The 19,438-nt window shown below is 39.9% G+C and overlaps 1 long non-coding RNA gene across 1 annotated transcript in view; it reads right to left on the reverse strand.

Moving 5' to 3' along the window:
- The window catches only part of LOC134602976 (uncharacterized), a 349,205-nt gene that overhangs the window by 46,590 nt on the left and 283,177 nt on the right, over positions 1-19,438 (reverse strand). Inside the window, exon 6 of the long non-coding RNA XR_010090449.1 lies at positions 11,749-11,816. This is a non-coding gene — a long non-coding RNA (uncharacterized LOC134602976). The remainder of the gene's footprint in view (positions 1-11,748; positions 11,817-19,438) is intronic.

Below are 19,438 nucleotides of genomic sequence, written 5' to 3' on the forward strand. Positions count from 1 at the left end.
GCCACCCACTAAATGGTCTAAATTAGACCGTTTTGTGCTCAACTTCCTATGCCACCAAAGGAACAGCTTGAATCAAAAGCAAACACCTGATTCAAAGGAGCTTATTTGCCAATTCTGAACTGTAGCTAACTGAATTTGAAATAAAGTTTAGACTAAAATAAAGGTGATATCAAAATAGGAAAATCAACTATTTTATCCTGCATTTTGTCGGTTGAATTTCAGCTCACTCCTACTCGGAGTCCATTGAATAGTCCATAGCAAATTTGAATATATTACAGCCAACAATTGCAGGAAATTGAAAATAGCTCAAAGTGTGCTTTAGTTAGTGTGTGTGTTTTTGTGTCTCTGTGTGTGTGTGTACATTTGTGATTTTGAGCTCCCTCTAGTGGAAAAACAATGAAATGACAACATAACAATTGTAATAGGAAAACCATTCCGATCAGTACTTCAGATCTAGTGGAGACTCTTAATGTTAATCTCTTAACCCTTTAAGGACCAAACTTCTGGAATAAAAGGGAATCATGACATGTCAGACATGTCATGTGTCCTTAAGGGGTTAAACCATTAATCTGATTTGACATAATTTACTGCACCATAGATGTACAAAATGCTGTTTTCTTCTATGCACGGTTGCCTAGCTATCTGGTGTTGAGTTAAGAACACTGAATGAGAGCTACAAGACATTTATATTTTATCATATAAGGTCAATAGACTAACTGCAGACGCAGCAATGATTTCGTTATTAACGCACATCGAAGTAGTATCTAATAAAGTACATTAATATAGCTTTTATATATAGGTTTTCGTTTTTTCACTTTTTTTAAATGCTTCTCTAGGTGGTGAAGTCAAGCTAAATGAATTTCTCATTATATTTACTTTTATCATCTCATTGTTTAGGTTAGTAATCTGTGAACTTTAGATTCTAATTCCTTTATTTGAAACTATTTGAGTTCAGCGTTCTAACTTTTTTTCTATAAAACTTTTTATGCCTGTGTGAATATACAATAATGAAATGACCTGATATGACATGGAAAGCATGGAATCCCACTTTAGCGACAAAGATTTTCTTTCTGTTCCATATGGATTGGTTCAACCAAAGAACATTAAATAAAAAAGTAACCCACTCATTATTTCAACCACAGGAGTAATACATTTTTACAATGAACACTTTAAAAAGGCCCACTTTGTTTAGGCGATAAAGAGTTGAGATAAGTGTTATCACGCCCTTGTTTTGTTATGGTCAGTAATCATTACTAGTAAAGACCACATTTCTCAAAATCTTCTAATACTATGTTACCTACGATGCCCTTTCTTGTGAAAGCAGCGGAGCATGTAAAGTCATTTAAGGGAGCGAGATGAGACATAGAAAGGTAAAAGCAATGTAGCTGCAGAAGACACTCTTAAGTCCTACTCACAGATGTAAGGGACACCTGATACATCCGTGATAACCCAACAATATACATCATTGTTGACTCAAGGCAGTACGTGATCTTATGATCTAGAGTTTGGGGTGATCATAGAACACCTATCTATTCCCCATTCTCAATGCTTGAGTGGAAACATTTTGGTACTGGTTGAGAAGGTGTTTAGGCTTTCAGAACACATATCCCGGGCACATAGACCAAGATATGAGGACTTTTCTGATGACCTTTACACATGTCCAATAGACAATAAAGGTGGACTGTTGCTATTGCAGCCAGGGGCGGGCTGGAAAGGGGGGCAGGGAGGCAATTGCCCCCCAGGCCGCCCTAAACCCAGAGCTGCCCACATCCAGCAAAAAAATGTAAAATCTAAATCCCCTGCCTCTGGCTGAGGACTCCGATTTTTCAACTTACCTCTATCCCTGCAGTCAGTGTAGTTGGCCGGCCTCTCCTGATGATGTGAGGAGGAGGGGGCGTGGCTTCCACTGCTCTTCTCACAGGACCGCTGGGGAGTCTGGGGGAAGTCACGCCCCCTCCTCCTGACATCATAAGGAGAGGCCGACTTCACTGGCTGCTTCTCCTGCGCCTGCTGGCTGCTGCCCATCCCAAATACACTTTACTTTTTTTTATTCCCCTCCTCAGCCCTGTCCCCTACCTCAGCCCCTGTCCCCTACCTCAGCCCCTGTCCTCTACCTCAGCCCCTGTCCCCTTCCTCAGCCCCTGCCCCCCCTCCTCAGCCCCTGCCCCCCCTCCTCAGCCCTGTCCCCTCAGTCAGCTCCTGTCCCTGTTGCCAACCTCATCTCCCTGTCTACACCAGCTTTACTGTCCTGCACTAGTGTGCACATACCCTACTATTTAATCACAATGCCTTACTCACAAGCTAGAATACAATTGCAGGTAAGATAAAGGAAAATGAACAGGTCAAACCCCACATCAATTTTAGACATATATGAAGTTAACAGAACCAAAAATGCATCCGGCATTTTAGCAGGAAAATGCCAGATGCAAGTTCTCAAGGCAACTGTTGCAGAATCACAAGTTATCTGAAGTTTTCTAAAATTTAAATCTGCCTTTTTAGGGAAAAGATTGCTGTATAATAATAAAGATTCTTCCTACAGTGAACTTGCCTTTTCATGCTAATTACAGCACTCTTAAATCTGTTTTCACTTAATAATGTACGTTTTCTGAAATCAATCTCATCTAGCAACATCCGTTCTGTTCCTAGAAAATGAATAACTTCATTAGCAGAGCAGTATTGGCCACATCCTATGGTGGTATTTCACAGACTCCATTATATATTTTTTTCTTTATATTAAAGTTTTTTTTTTTTTTTTTTTTTTTTTTTTTTACAGCTTTATATATGAAATTAGTGAGCCATGAATAAATAGATTCATATTCGTATGCAGATCATGTTTTCAAATATCACACAGCTCCGAATAGTAAAGGTCCCTAATCCATAGGGCCTGTCTACGTGAGATTAGTAAGAATTTTACTAGGTAGCAGAGGTTATTGGCAACTGTTGCAGTTATTTTTCCAATAATGATGTGGTGGGTGAGGAGCGGAGGAGATGAGAAACAAGACATTTCTGTCTCCCTATCTGCTCTCCTGGTATATCATGATCTACAATATGGCTATATTAATGGTGGTAGTTGCCAATTCTACCTGTAGAACAGGAGTGTGATTCTCACAAATCTTGAATTGCAAAGTGTATATATGTTTCAGTCTGTCTGAGATTGTTGCGGGAGATAAACAGTTGCATTGCTCCCTGTTTAATTCAATCCCTGTCTTGTTACTGGATTGTGGTAAAGGAAAGGGGGAGCCAGAGATTCCCCCCGGCTCCCTCCTGGCAATCGAGAGAGAGTGGCAGAATTAAAGTAAACCTGTCTTTATACACACCCAAGCTAGGGTGATTTTAACCCCTTAGTGACTAGACCGCTTCCATAGGCGTGCACACGGGGTGCTCCATGGGTCCCACAGGCAGGAGGGAGACAGGAGAAGAACTGAGGAGCTTTAGCCAGCAGCTCCGCCGGGTTCCTCTCGTGAGGTTGGAGCGTTGCCATGGCAACACTCAGATCGCGCTAGAGTTCACTCACCACTGGACCACCAGGGATGGCAGCAGCACGGTCCCCCCTCCCTACAAAAGGTAAGAAGGGAGGGGGGATATTAACTAAACGTTCCCCCCACCCCCACACAATACACACAACACAAACAGCACCCACACACATACATAACCCTTACACACACAGCACCCTCACACATACACACACAAAGCACCCTCTAACAGCACCCTCACACTAACAGCACCCTCACACTAACAGCACCCTCACACTAACAGCACCCTCACACTAACAGCACCCTCACACTAACAGCACCCTCACACTAACAGCACCCTCACACAGTGCCCTGTTAACCATGTTCTTAGCTTTTTCGGGAAAATTATAGGGCTATAAGTACAAGTAGGACATTGCGGTTTCAAAATATACATTTTAAAAATGTATCAATAGTGACATTGTAACACTGTTATCTGTCATAAATCTCTGAATCACACCTCACATGTACATAATTTTTTTTTTTTGTGACTAAGTGGCTACTAAAAAAGACTGAACATACCCCATTTGCTATACCTTTGGTTGTCTTATTTTGCAAATGGTATTCCATCATGGGGGTAATTCTCATTCTTGGGCTACCATACAATCTCAAAGGCAACATAACCAATCTGGCAAATTTCAATGTGAGAAAACTGAATATTAAGCCTTATATTTGACCCTGTAACTTTCAAAAACACTATAAAACTTGTACATGGAGGGTACTGTTATACTCGGGAGACTTCGCTGAATACTAATATTAGTGTTTCAAAACAGTAAAACATATCACAACAATGATATCATCAGTGAAAGTGCCGTTTGTGTGTGAAATATGCAAAAAAATTCACTTTCACCGACAATATCATCGCTGGCATATGTTTTACAGTTTTGAAACACTAATATTTGTGTTCAGCGAAATCTATCAAGTAAAACAGTACCCCAATGTACAGGTTTTCATTCATTCTCTGAGACACAGAGGTCTATAATGACTGTGAGATAGTGGAGAGCAGGAGAACCCACTTACACATGGTCCTCCCTTTCCATTACACAGCCATGTCTTGTGACGGCTGTTGGGATGTAAGATCCTCCTTTTGTCATATATTGTCTATCTCAAGCGTGTCCATAAGACAAAGTCTCTACATTCATTTTCATTAAAATTCCAACGCAGTCTTGATCAGTATTTCATATCTTTATTAAATCCTGAAAAGTGACATATCTGCTTAGAAACCATTGTAACACTCTTCCCTCTGGTCCTGTATTTCTCTGCCCGCTCAAATTTGCCCTGCTAGGTGGTAACTGGTAGTATCTGTAATCGAAAGGGAGGACCATGTGTAAGTGGGTTCTCCTGCCCTCCACTATCTCACAGTCATCATAGACCTCTGTGTCTCAGAGGTATATGCCAACAACTGATAGATAAATGGGAGAATTGGCAAGTGTTCAGATAATTTTTTTAAGATTACGTTTTTTTTAAATTGTATCTGTACATATACTAGTAATTCTACCAATAATGTTCTACTATTCCACTAACAATATAAAGATGCATTTTTTGTACTACAATTTTTTAAAGTGGTGTCTACCATGACACTCTGCTCCAGTAAAATATACAAAAACATAACATTGTATTTAAGGGGTGTATTTATGCATGTAAGAGATTAAAACACAAAGCATGATTTGACAGCATTGGAAATTCGGTTTCTCAAGAAATGTGAGGAAGGGCTACACAGTCAGGAGCTTTAAGGTATCTTTCCTGCACGTTATTAGGGTCAGGGCCGGCGCATCCATAAGGCGGCACAGGCGGTCGCCTAAGGGCGCACCGGCTCTGGGGTTGCACGATTCCAGTGACCTTAAGGAGGGAAGCGCTCCCTCCTACCAGGCCACCTTCTGGACCCCCAAGCGTGCAGCTGTATTGGCATTCGAGGCAGCGAGGGAGGGGAGAGAAACCCTAAAGGACAGGGAAAGGAGGGGGGAGGGGAGAGGAACACAGGGAAGGGAGGAAACCACTAAGGGACAGGAAGGGGAGAGGGGCTGGATGTGAAAAAACACACAGCGGGGCTTCAGAAGGAAAAAAAGAGCAGGAAGAGTAAAAGACACGAAGGAACTGGAAGAGTAAAAAACACAAAGGGGCTGGGAGGAGAAAGATTTCATCTGAGGCAAAGAAAAGTTTTTTTTACAGTAAGAGCAATAAGGATATGGAATTCTTTGCCTGAAGAGGTGGTTTTGTCAGAGTCTATACAGATGTTTAAACTGCAATTGGATAAATACTTGCAAAAACATAACATACAGGGATATAATTTCTAATTAGTGGGGTAATAGCTGCTTGATGCAAGGAGACATCTGACTGCTATTTTGGGGTCAAGAAGGATTTTTTTTCCTAGTTTGTTGCAAAATTGGAAGCGCTTCAGACTGGGGTTTTTGCCTTCTTTTGGATCAACAGCAAAAGCATATGTGAGGAAGGCTGAACTTGATGAACGCAAGTCTCTTTTCAGCTATGTAACTATGTAACACACAATGGGAAAAAATAGGAGATAAGATGCACTAAGGGGGTAAGAAATTTTAAAGAGGGGATAAGAAACATAAAAGGAAGGTTAAGAGGCACACAGGTGATATGTTATTTTTTTGAGGGGTGAGGGGGGTGGAAAAATGCATTGTCGAGTATGTACCCAAAGCAGCTGCCTCTTGAGCCTGCAACAATTTAATTAGGGACCTGTGGCCCTTTAAAATTCCCCCGGACAGGGCCCCTTTCATTTTGTTCTACCAGCCTGCTGGGAGGAAGTGAGTTCAGGACAGGTCACTTCCTCCCAACTAAAAAAGTGCTGTGTGGGAAGGAGGAGAAGGCAGCACATGCAGAGCAGGAGAGGAGCTGAGGAAGCCTGGAGCCACAGACTCCCATCAGCCTAGGTCAGCGAGCTCACAGGGAAGCCATCCTTCTGCATCAAAAGTAAGTAAACAGTGGCTAAAATATGTAAATTGTAATTTGCTTATGTATGTACCTGTTTATATGAGTTTACACATATATACGTGTGTGTGTGTGTGTGTGTATGTCAGTGTGTATGTCAGGCACCTGTGTGTCTATGTTTGTGTACCTGTATGTCTGTGTATGTGTACTTTTGTATCAATGTTTACCTGTGTGTCAAAGTGTATATGTACCTGTTTGTGTATATGTACTTGTGTGTCTATCTGTATATATGTGTACTTGTGTATCAGAGTGTATGTGTACCTGTGTGTCTGTGTTTGTGCAACTGTGTGTCTGTGTATGTGTGCCTGTGTGTCAGAGTGTATGTGTACCTGTATGACAGAGTGTATGTTTATATGTACCTGTGTGTCTGTGTACTTGTGTGTTAACATGTACCTGTGTGTCAGCGTGTATGTGTGTCTGTGTGTCTGTGTATGTGTACCTGTTTGTATATGTCTGCCTGTGTGTATGTGTGTATGTTTACCTGTGTCAATGTGTGCCTGTTTGTGTATGTTTACCTGTGTGTCTTGTATGTGTACATGTGTGTCTGTGTATGTGCACATGTGTGTCAGAGTGTATGTGTACCTGTGTGTCAGAGTGTATGTGTACCTGGTGTCTGTGTACTTGTACCTGGTGTCTGTGTACTTGTACCTGGTGTCTGTGTACTTGCACCTGGTGTCTGTGTACTTGTACCTGGTGTCTGTGTACTTGTACCTGGTGTCTGTGTACTTGTACCTGGTGTCTGTGTACTTGTACCTGGTGTCTGTGTACTTGTACCTGGTGTCTGTGTACTTGTACCTGGTGTCTGTGTACTTGTACCTGGTGTCTGTGTACTTGTACCTGGTGTCTGTGTACTTATGTTAGTATGTATGTGTACCTGTGTGTATGTTTCTGAGTGTGCATAACGGTGTGTGTGGCAGTGCATACACCCGTGCATTCCAATGCCAACACTGCACTTGCATTCCAACGCTAACACTACACATAAATACCCCCTGCCACCCCCCACACACACACACATTCACTCCCCCGACACACTGTCAGCCCCTATACACTGTCGCCCCAAAACACATACTGTCCCCCTCCCTCACACACTGTCACCTCCTTCACTCTGCTACACTCACATTAACTCCCCCAATCCTGTCTCACTCACCCATGCCACACTCACCTCCCCTCACCCTGTCACACGCCCTCCTCCAACCATACCATATTCACCCCAACTCTATAACACTCACCCTCCAACCATGCCACACCACCCTGTCACATTAACCCCCGTAATCCTGACATACTTACATCCTCTCGCCCTGTCACGATCACCCCCTAACCCTTTCACTCTTACTCTGTCAGACTCACCGCCCAACCCTCTCTCATTCATCTCTCTGGCCCTGTCACACTCACCTTTCCACAGTTACCCCTTTTCTCTTCCTGACACAGTCACCCCCTGAAGATAGTCATCATACGCACACAGTCATGAAACATAGCTGCACCATAAACACAATGCACAATGACCACATACAGCCCCCCACACAAACAACACATTGCAAACAGTTACCCCATACACATATGGCCCCGTACACAAACATACACATGGTGACAGAGACGTACATTTAAACACAAGGACACTCACTGTCAGACTCACACTCAGTCACAGGGACTGTGATAGTTATTAATGGGCAAAGGGGGCTAAGGGGCCCAAGCAAATGCTTGCCCAGGGTCCAATCTATATTAAAGACGGCCCTGCTTTGAAGGACAGATATGGCAAAAACTTTGGTAGAGGAGTGCTCTACATCATGGAGTAGTGTGCAGGTCACCATATTAGTAGACTTCTCTTGTTTGAAGGCATCCTACTTTTATTTGATTAGCCCCATCACACAGCATGACAATTAAAAACAATGGGTCAGATGTTTTTTTTGCTTACTCTCTCAGTTCTTTAAGCGGTTAGCCATGGCATGAAAGAATGGGGGTTCTGAAGCCCCATCGTGGTTATAATTGGATATGGGAATCCATGTTTTGTGTTTAGCTTTTTTTTTTTTCTTGTTGATTTTATTTTAATATTTACTTTGTCTGCTAAAAGGCCTGTTTATTTAAAATATTTACTACGAAGCTAGTAAAGGGCAATATTTTAGCTATCTGGAAAATTAAGAGGTTTTTTTTCTGATAAATTCAGACAGGATATAATTGCAATCAACCAAATTAATTAAAGGACCACTCTAGTGCCAGGAAAGCATACTCGTTTTCCTGGCACTAGAGTGCCCTGGGGGTGCCCCCACCCTCAGGGACCCCCTCCCGCCCGGCTTTGGAAAGGGGAAAGGGGTAAAAACTTACCTTTTTCCAGCGCTGGGCGGGGAGCTCTCCTCCTCCTCTCCGCCTCCGTTCCTCCCCGTCGGCTGAATGCGCACGCGCGGCAAGAGCTGCACGCGCATTCAGCCGGTCACATAGGAAAGCATTCATAATGCTTTCCTATGGACGCTTGCGTGCTCTCACTGTGATTTTCACAGTGAGAATCACGCAAGCGCCTCTAGCGGCTGTCAGTGAGACAGCCACTAGAGGAAATAGGGGAAGGCTTAACTAATTGATAAACATAGCAGTTTCTCTGAAACTGCTATGTTTATAAAAAAAATTAGTTAACCCTAGAAGGACCTGGCACCCAGACCACTTCATTAAGCTGAAGTGGTCTGGGTGCCTAGAGTGGTCCTTTAAGTGTTGGCTTTGCAAAATTCAGAGCATAACAATGAGAATTCCTGGCATTTTTCATTCAGGTGACCAAAATTAATCCAATAGTTTCCTCCAGTTTTAGTAGCTAGTGTAAGTAGTGTACAAATAATTGCAATGTACTTTGGTGCTGCTTATCAGTTCTAGTATAAACTTTTGTAAAGAACTCTTTACTCTTTGTAAAGAACATGACTTAATGTATCAACACACAGAAACACATGTAGATCACCTCTGTTTCTCAATAAACACAAAGATATGTCTGACACTAGGAATTGTTCGATGTGTATGAAACAGCAGACATACAGAAACGGCATATTAAATGTGTCTAGAAAATGTGCCACTTTTGTATAACCGTATAAATTAGATACAGATGTAGCCACTGATTTTGCACCTGCTGGTGCACCACAGTAGGCAAAAATTATAAATTCCCCTGCCTCCCTCCCCTATCTATCAAAATGGGTAGCAACAGGACGGGAGCACGTGTTAAGAGAATTGCGGTAGTAAAAGAAGGAAGACTGCTCTATAACGGTGTGTGTGTTCCAAAATGGAAGGGGAAATTTGAACTTCCCATGCAAATATTTCTTAAAATACAACAGCAATAAACGGCTCTCAACATACAGCTCAAAAGAATACTCAATCGGTTGCCAACCAATAGACCTTGAAGCAGCTGTAAACCATTAAAAAAGAAAAAAAAATCAACCTCAAAATATTCTTGCCATGACACAATTCTAGCTTTAATTTGTCTTGCTGTGTATCTTATCCGCGTTAATGCAGACAGCATTCTACCTAATTTATCTCAGAAAAAAACAAAAAACATGTAATTCAGAGCTCATTATAGAGAATTGAAGATCTGTGTACGTCTGCTTACGGAGTGTAGTTTGCAAAGAACACAGTCCTTGCAGAACAGCTAAACAAAGAGTCCTCTTTCTGGCCATTTAATCTGCTAATTTATTTTTTCAACCAACACATAAATCGAACCACAGCTGTAACCAATGACTTGCAGGTCTAGTTCCCTGCCAGCTGGATTCTGTTCTGCTGAAACAGCAAGATTTTATACATTGTTCACTTTTGTACATCTGGAGAAATCGTTTAAGTTCAAAGGTGACAAGAAAAGCTCTTTAAATAAGCTCAACCAACAGTGAAGACACCCGAGCAACGGCTAATCCACATCACGGGGATGCTTATTAAAATAAAGATTCCATTGAGAGGCACTCTTTTTGTGTATTTTTCAATGTATCTGACTTGATGTTTTGCTCTCACCCAAGGCTTTTTTGGAAGGCTTTTGTGCTGTATATATCATGTATCGAGGATAAATTATTATTATGCCTTATGTTGAAATTTATCTCAACATCAAACAGATTAAAAGGTGTGTCCTCTAATTCACTTTTAAAGAATACAGATATTGTTTCTTTGGAACTCATCAGAACTTAACTTATAGTTTGATATTGTCAAGACAGATTTCCAGCATTGAAACAAAACCAGCGCCACGCTGACGAGTCCCAAAAGCGTGAAAACAATGCTGGCTAGATTTAGTTCATTAAAATCCTAACCCATACACTGTCCTGAGAATATGTGTTTTAAAAAGGCCAGTGCATAAATAGCCTACAAAAAAAGTCGAAATCTAAAAAAGAGTGAACATTTTATTCTTATTTGCAGATTTTGTAAGACTGGTGGAAACAGAGTTTCAGAAGATTTGTGCCATGCACAGGTTTTTACATTTGTATTCCAAGATATCGATGCTGTATACAAAACTAACTCCAAGGCTTAAACAGGCTCACTACCTTATATCATTTTTTATAAATACAATACATTAATTTAAATGTCAGCTTAATAATAACCATGCTCCAAGCACATCTCCAGAATATCCATTTCTTTTTTTAGCAAATACATTCTGATAAATATTAAAAGAGTATTTTCCCTTTAACATCCTGCTGCTTCTGTATTCTTGAGATGTTCTAAAGGTAATCTATATCGACAATCTAAATAAAGAACAGTGGTTGAGATGACCAAGGATCTACACATACACATTTGTATTTCAGTGTTCTACCATAAAATGTAATACGAGGTTATTGATCGATGCATTATGAGAAGAATGCAGATGTGCTTTCTTTGTGTTTATATCTGTAACCATCTAGAACATCCAAGCACTTGTAAGCTTTTAAAAGGGTACCATGTCATTCTCCTGCCTTACTGTGCGCAGATTTGCATTCATTATACATTTCAAGATCAAACGCTGTGTGCAAGAAAAAACAAACACAAACAAAAAAACATCTGAAAGGTAAATATACATACGTCTCAATGAACAATACTACAAATCATTAATATAATGAATTTTGTTGCATAGCAGTGATTGCCATCCTTTCCATAACCATTTTGGGATCTACATTTACCAGAATGCTCAGCCAGTCATAATGTAAAAAACAAGGAATACCAGCAAACCACCATGTAGATATTTGTGCTGAATCTTTGTGGATTCTGGTCAAATCTGCAAAATTTAAATGCCTGGAAGACCAAGTTGGCCAACACTAAACTATGTCACTCTTTCCGAACCAAACTGCCATATTAATTAACGTACACTTACCTTTTTTTTTCAGTTATGTTGTGCTGCTAACCTATCGTAGAGAGAGAGAGCTGGAGATCTTGCTATTCCTGGTGGGAACAAAGAATACTATTAAAGTTCTAAATATGTTGTGAAGATTTTAATCAAAAAAGTTACACAAACGTAAACAGCGTTATAAAATGTACATGGCGACAGAAACAGTAATACATACAGTATGGCATATCAATACAAATGGAACAAAAGACAACATGTGTCCTGATATTGCAATGTAGAATTAAAGCACTTTTATTTGAAAGGACCCTCTACAATCTAAAAGGTCGAGAGCTGTAAACCATTCTGGAACCATAATACAAAAAGGGAACAGTAATCACTCATTCTATAGCTGGTATACTATAAGTATTGGCATTTTGACATGTACTTACTGCATTTATAGCTAAGAACACGGTGATATAATAATGGTATAGGTTTCCTTTTTGATAGCACACGTGTAATGGCCCTCTGAATCTGAGCCACCCACAGGGCAAGCCATTGAGTTTATGTTTCTTCCCAGTGATTATGATATAACAAGAGTGATTGTATTTCACCAGGAATCATCATTTATAAGAATCTCTACTTAAAAGGTTATTATGAACACCATAGAGTTTGAAACAAATCGCCCGCTGTATGAAAGAAATAAAAAACATTTTGTATATCGTATTTTGTGGGTGTTTTATTGGATACCTGCCATCCGAGATAAAAAAATAGGAAAATAAAAATCAAACAAATGTCAAAAGGCTAAGCTCCATATTTATGGTCTTAGTGATTCTAGATATTGCAACTATCACAACAACTACTACGTGAATCTTGCGGTATTCATTTAATATATTATATATATATATATATATTTTTTAAACTACTCCGATTAAGAAGGAGTGGGTTTGGAGGTTTAAAACAAAGAGAGAGACAGAGAACCCTTGCTTTATTGTAATATGTAGCCATTTATTTTTTGTTACATGCGCAGAACTTCCACGATTTACTACGAGGGTAGAGTGGTGCTTTGTATGGGTGCATCCCCTTCACCTCCCATCTGTGTGTTAAAGTACTTAATGCTATTCACATCTTCTACCACCTGAGAGAGCTTAAATCTGGCTTAACTACATCACTAGGATCAAACGTGACCTTACTCAAGGTTACATTAAAAACACATTATCAGAGTAGGTCGGGGTACTTCTAGCAATGCATGCTATGAAGATATTTACCATTTTCTGCAGCAGCTAACACATTAACATCTATCCCCGGCATCCTAACACCATCTTTAATTGGTCAACTCCTATTATTGAGAAAAATTAAATAAGCTCATTCTGTCATCCGTCTCAAGTTTAGTGTTCCCAGATGTGCATAGATGTTCGCGTTCAACACCCTTTCACATATGGCGTTTGCTCTCTGGCTGATAGGTGTCCGCATTCTTTCCTAAATTGTGTGGGTTTTTCTAGACACGTGTTTGGAAATTACATATTACACAAACTCCAAATGACAATGCAGTCACTGTTTGTGTGTTATACTGTAATATTATGTGTTTTGCAAGTCAATATATTTTCATCATTTCCACCGTGAACAAGGTACCCATAATAATCTAGCGGTATAGTCGATTTTATGTCAGATCAACCGGATGAGGACATATCAAGCACATGTTGAGCAATGACAAAAAATATTAAAAGACAACGGTCACCACCAAATTATTATTTATTTTGTTCAATTTGACAATTTGTATTGTAAACATTCAGAATCACATTGAGTAGTCATTGCAAGGTTATGAAATGTAGCCATTACCTAAAAACATAATCTGGAATTCCACGCAGGGACCATCAGGACATAGTATAATTTATTTACAGGTTACAGCTACGGTAACATAAGTTTTTCCTTGAATATACCTGCAGTAGCAACATTTGAATTCCCACAACCTTTTAACATAACGGTAGAACGTAATGGGGTGGGGGATAGGTAACAGCGTTGTTCCAAGTGGTGTAACTTGGGTGTGTGGGGAGGGAGATCGAAAGGCAATAGGAGAGAAGGGTGAGAGGGGGTTAAGATGGGTTACTTGGGTGCTTTCCCGCTGTTCTCCATGGCAGGTTTTTTGTTTTTTTTTTTTCAACTACGTGGTTCTGTTTTTATAAATGTGGCCCATGTCTGTCTGGCTTTCGTGATCACCCTACTGGGACCGAATTGTTGCTTGGCCATGGATTCGTAGCCCAAATACAACCCAACCTGTGAAATTAAGCCTGCCCGACAGAGGAGAAGTGTATGTTAAGACCTGGTATAGGATTTCTCGTTCGTGTTCCCTCAACTCTGCCGGGAGAATGAATAGCAAGCATGTATTTGGGTTGTCTAGTCTGCTGTGTCCTGTGATTTTGGTGAGTAATCCGACCACCTGCGACCAAAAGGGTCTAAGCGCCCTGCATGACCACCAGCTGTGAAGCATGGAGCCCACCTCCTCTTTGCATCTCCAGCAGGTTTTGGATGTAGAGGCCCATATCCTATGAAGTTTTTCCCGGGACCTGTAGAAGATTTTACGTTGCAGTTCGATATGTGTTGCGCATGAGGTCAGGCCCTTTTGTGCCAGTAAGGCAGTTTCCCATTTCTTATTATTTATTGTGTAACCCAACTCTTTTTGCCATCGGTCTCTAAATTTCTGGGTTGCATCGGTCTCAGTTTTGTTCAGCAGGGCATAGCCCATGGACATTAGTTTCTTAGGGGGTCGCTTGTGTGTGCAAATGAGTTCGAAGGTTGACAGAGTAGTATCTTCCCCTGTGCTTGGCACCACCTGTTGAGCACGTGTCAGAAATTATTTACGTTGAAGGTAGGAGAAGCCTGCTCTATGGGGTAGGTTAAGTTGTGTTTCTATCACCGGGAATTTGATTAATAATCCCCCCTTGCATATTTAGTATAGGTGAGACATCCAAATCTCACTGCTGAAGGTAGGTACGATGAAGCTCAGAGTCTTCATTTGTGTGGCTAGTGACGTGCGTGGACCCGAAGTTACCCGCTCCCTGATTTGATCCCATATATGGAGCATATGCTTAGTGACTGGGAGAATATTGTGCATGGGTTGGCGTAGTGTTTTCAATACCCATAAAAGTGCCATAAGTTCCCTCTGGGGCATCCAATAGGTCTCAATCTCAATCCACTGGGGTGTTTTTGTTCCCGTATTGAGTTGTGTGATGTTGTGTAGGGTGGCAGCTCTGTAGTAAGCAACAAGGTTTGGGAAGCCCAGACCCCCATTCTCCACTGACTGTTGAAGTATTTGTGTTGCTACTCTAGGTCTGCCCCATCCCAGATAAATTCAACAAATAGGTTTTGGACAGTATTTAAGTAATGTTTCGGTAGGGGTATTTGTAATGTCCTGAACAAGTATTGGATTTTGGGCAGGAGCACCATCTTTATTGCTGCTATCCATCCCACCCAGGAAAGAAACCTCTCTTTCCCTACCTTGAGCGTCTCAGTAAATTTGTGTAGGAGCCGCACATAGTTGTCTTGAAAAAGGTGCGCCATATTTTCGGTAAGTCTCAGGCCCACGAAGGTGATATTGTCTGAGCGCCAGTCCAGAGGGAAAGCCTCTCGGAGTCTTCCGAGAAGGTTAGAATCTATGTTGACCCCCTTAACCTGGGTATTGGCTATGTTCAATTAGGAATGTGTTCCATATTCAGTTATCAGGTGCATAAGGTTAAGGAGGGATATCATTGGTTGGGTACCAACAAATTATTTTTAATACATCCTTTCATCAAGTTTTGAAAATAAATAGATTAATTTATTTTTAAAATAAAGTATATGTAAAAAAAAAAATGAGAAAAGCTACAGTTCGTATAGGACAGGATTCTACAACCATATACATGCACATTGGGTCAGACAGTGTTTGAAAACCAACAGTTGGTCTCTATGGTCTTCACTACTTCTATGCAGTGAGTGAAGCAGGGAAGATCATAGAGTAACTTACGGTCTTCAAACATAGTCCAACCTAAAGTCCATGTACATGGCTGAAGGATATTTTTATATGCTAAACGCAGGGATGGATTTTCTCATTTATGTCATATATTTCATTTAAAATAAATCCTTTTTTTTAACTTCAATAAAAGTATTAGTATATTAGAAAATAGTTGAGTTGTTCGGTTGTTTTTTTTTTTTTTATTCTTATTTATGTGCAGTCAGGTGAAACAATACGAGGTGAAACCACAAACAGTGCAATAGCCATTTGAACAATACGAATGTGCCAAAGGCCATAATTTTATAGAAAGTATAAAATAAACACCTTTGGTGGTAACACACACTGTTAACAAGATAAATAAGATTTTTTAAAATATGACAAAAAGAGTAGAGAGAAAAGGGCACAAGTAGAGGAAATTAAACTAAAATGTTTTATTGTTTTTTTTAAATCATTAAAGCAGATCACTGCACTTTTACAATGTATTAACAAACACATTGAGTGTGTATATGTGTATAATAATGGTAACATACATTATCTCCCCTCATATTTCAAATAGACAAACAGGGACATTTTAATTTTATGGGTGTGAGTGGAGTTGTGGCCAGGAGCAGGGCTGTTTTGAGAAATTGTAGGTTACTTACTAATAACAATGTATGTAACTAATATGTAATTTAGAACAAGAACAGTGTTTACTTACACAGACTGATTTCGAAACGCATTTATTGCGGTATTAAGACGTATTACTGGTGTTATACGTCTATATAAAAGTGTTATTGCTGTGGCGTTCTCTTATACACACACCAACAATATGAGCTCCTAGCAAAGAGTGACATTAGGATAGAAAAGAGGGACAAAGGACCCAACATAGGGACAGTTGAGAGGTATGTTATATAGAATCTCAAAACTATCACATGGATAGAAAATGGGGTTATAATATAGGCTTTAATCTTGGCAATAGCAATCTCTCCAAATCAAGAGCTGTGGCTTTTGACATTATTATATAATTATATAAATTGATGTAAGAATTGTCAACATTTCCCAATAAATATGATTTGTAAACTAAAATGCATGTACACACATCAACGAGAATACTTGTCCTTTAATGTGGAACAGCTACAAGAATGTCTGTACCCCAAAGAAAAAGAAAACAAGGACGTGTAATAACAGTGAATAAAGCTAATGCTGTGATTAAAACGGTTACCATTAGCTGCATACTAAACATCTCCCTACAAACCTTGGAGTTGTGTCCAAGGGAGGTTGTCTGTTTGCGGACTTGTTTGTATGTCTGCACTGAGAAGATGGTGCATAATGTAGGAAGGATGTCAGCGTGGCCCATATGCTCCGAGATAAAAAAATAAAATAAAATAAAATGGTTTGGCAATCAGCAACCAGGTCTGAATGTGCAACCAAATTCTCCAGAAAGTTCACAAATTTGGAAGAACAAACTAAAAAAACTGAGCATTTTTTTCCAATTCCAACCTTGTTGCTAAATAGATGCTTTAAAGAAACACAAGTGTTAAGAGTACAAAACTGTATTCCCAACACTAAAGTGTTCTGCACCCCCTCCCCTCTAGAAAATAAAGGAAAACACATGCACGTCACATTAGGCCTTCCCCATAGGAAAACATGGATTCAAAGCTTTCATATGGGGGATTTGAAGATGCTGGGCATCCACATCCAAAACGTGAGAACGTCCAAAGTCATTTTACAGAGTCAAACTCTGAAGTGGCAGGAAGCGCCTCAAGTGGCTGTCTGGCCACTAGAAGAAGTTTTAACATTGCAATATAGTGTGCAAAGAGTTTTACTCTGCTAGTCCATTTGAAGTGCCGCTAGTGATGGTCATTACGAAGAAGTGGTCTGGGTGCCTATTGTGTCCCTTTTAATGGCAAACTGAGGTGTAATTCTCACTAATCATGTTTGTCCCAGAGATCACCGGAGACAGACGCTGGGAGGGAGTACAGGTCAGCAAAATACCTTTTTTACTCCCTGCGGTTGGGGACTGGGTACCAAGATGGCCACCAAGGCCCTATTCCAAGCACTACAGTATTTATTTAATTCATATATTTTATTACAGGTATATTTAAAGCACAACCGTCACCTCAAAACTATATTTTAATATAATAATAACAACTTCATCAAGTTTTGAACGGAAACTGTAAAATGTGTTATATGTAAAAAAAAAAAAATGAGAAAAACAGGAGCGAGGCCAAACTGCCATACTGATCGGTAGAATCTCAAGAAAACACTTGGGTCGGACAGTGTTTGGAAAGCAACAGTTCGTCTATGAAAACCAAGAAGTCAAGATGACAAACACCATCTGATACATGGGTACAAGGATGAGTATTTCTCTTTTTACATGTACTTCATTAAATTAAAATACATACATACACATATACTGTGTGTGTGTATATATGTATATATATATATATACACACATATATACATATACACACATACACATATATTTCCATTCAAAGCAAGATGAATGGATTATTCTATAAAAAATTAGTTTTAAGGTGACAGTTCTTAGTACTGAAAGCAAAAAAAAAAACCTCTGGAAATCTGTTCAATAAACCACCATCAAGCAAGCCAAGGACATGGGTTTATACATATAGATATTGATATATTATGCATTACGATATTTAAAACTAGCAATAATTGCTAAACATGCTTTGTATGTGCGTGTTCCATTAAAAGCATCTTCTGAACACTGTGCAGACATCCATTAAGCTATGCATTTTTTTTTTTTTTAAAGTCATTAAATTTAATGACAGAGAGCTTGTAATTTTAGGTAAAAAGTAGAGGGCAAGCACATGGTCCAGTCATTTAATCCAAATTATTATATGAAATCGCATTTTAAATGGAAGTCAGTCTCAACAAGGTGCTCACTGACCAAGTTTTATGGAAGGTTCCCACCAATGAGACTAAAAACCTTGTTCATGCGATGAATTAATGTTGGTAATTGTAAAAGGTCCCTGGAATGTAAGCTATTCCCAAATATTGGCACCATTTTAGCAGGTATCTGATCCTTGGTAATGACTACTCTTGCTACATGAGCTATATTTTCTATGTGGGGGTCTCTCAGGTCACCCCAGTCATACACCTTAACCAAATAGGGTACCTTTCTGACTCCGGAAACACGGCGCAGATTCCGAAATTTCAGCAGACGCATTAGATTAAAAAATGAGAGGGCATTAAAGGCATATTGGCCTTGATAGGGAGTCCGTATTAGACATGGAAACTATTCCAGTTAATGTGCAAGATCCCTGTGTAACTGAACATAATGTTTCTAGATGCATGAAACACTAATTTTAAAGGGGGAGGGAGGGGTGACAGTGCCGCTTTAATAGACTTGTGCATTCGATTTCAAACTAATGTGAGTTTGTCAGAATTTTGGGCAATTCGTTCATTAATTTTTTTGCACATCTAGTGTCAGATACATGTGATTTCACAAAATTCTGAGATCCCCCAGTCAAGCACTGGGCGACTGGGGCTGAAGCATTCCATGGTCCCAGAAAGCGTCAAGGAAGCAGACTGGGCGGAGATACTCTATTTAAAGTACGGGAGCTCCGTCACATTAATTGACCATTTATACGAGGTCCCTGAAACATGAAACTTTTTTTTTTTTTAAGTCAATATATTTCATTGCTAAAGCTGGATGTTTAAATTAGTAAATGTAACGGACTTAAAGAGACATTATAGGCACCAAAGCAACTGTAGCTTAAAGTGATTCAACAGATACAAATCTGTTGT

The sequence above is a fragment of the Pelobates fuscus genome, chromosome 1 (genome assembly GCF_036172605.1).
Source record: "Pelobates fuscus isolate aPelFus1 chromosome 1, aPelFus1.pri, whole genome shotgun sequence".
NCBI lineage: Eukaryota > Metazoa > Chordata > Amphibia > Anura > Pelobatidae > Pelobates > Pelobates fuscus.